At 63.3% G+C, this 594-nt stretch overlaps 1 protein-coding gene across 1 annotated transcript in view; it reads left to right on the forward strand.

The window, feature by feature from the left end:
• LOC103365275 (coiled-coil domain-containing protein 171-like) overlaps positions 1-594 on the forward strand; it is a 5,641-nt gene that overhangs the window by 1,526 nt on the left and 3,521 nt on the right. The gene's annotated exons all lie outside the window — the stretch shown is intronic.

Below are 594 nucleotides of genomic sequence, written 5' to 3' on the forward strand. Positions count from 1 at the left end.
GCTGCCACCGCCGTGCTTCATCATGACGCTGCCACCACCGTGCTTTAATTCTTTGTGTCTGTGTTCCAGCTGTGTCGCTCTCAGTGCGACTCCCTCCAGGCCCTGGTCTCCTCGCTGACTTCCGACCTCAGCCAGAGTCGCAGGAGCTGCTCCTCCTTCTCCTCGGCCTCCGTCCTGCTGGGTGGAGCCCTGCGACACGCCCTCCTCCGCCTGGGCCGGCTGTCCCAGCAGAAGAGGCTCCTGAGCAGGCGTGTGGAGGAGCTGGAGCTGCTGGAGGAGGAGGTGAGGAGGCTGGGAGACGCTCTGGCAGCCCAGGAGGAGGAGCAGGAGGACGGAGGCAGGAGGAGCAGAGCCCTGAGGAGGTGGAGGAGGGCGGCGTGGGCGGTGACGGCAGTGAGGAGGTGGAGGCAGCTGGCCGCAAACACAACGCTGCTGCTCCACGTGGAGACAGGAGGTCGGACTGTGTGTGTCTGTGGAGGCCCAGCGGGTCGGGAGGGTCAGGACCTGTCAGACCCAGGTGATGTCACACAACACAACCACACAACAGAGGAGATAATCACACAACACAACCACACAACAGAGGAGATAATCACA

Source organism: Stegastes partitus, unplaced genomic scaffold (assembly GCF_000690725.1).
Source record: "Stegastes partitus isolate 25-593 unplaced genomic scaffold, Stegastes_partitus-1.0.2 Scaffold823, whole genome shotgun sequence".
Classification (NCBI taxonomy): Eukaryota; Metazoa; Chordata; class Actinopteri; family Pomacentridae; genus Stegastes; species Stegastes partitus.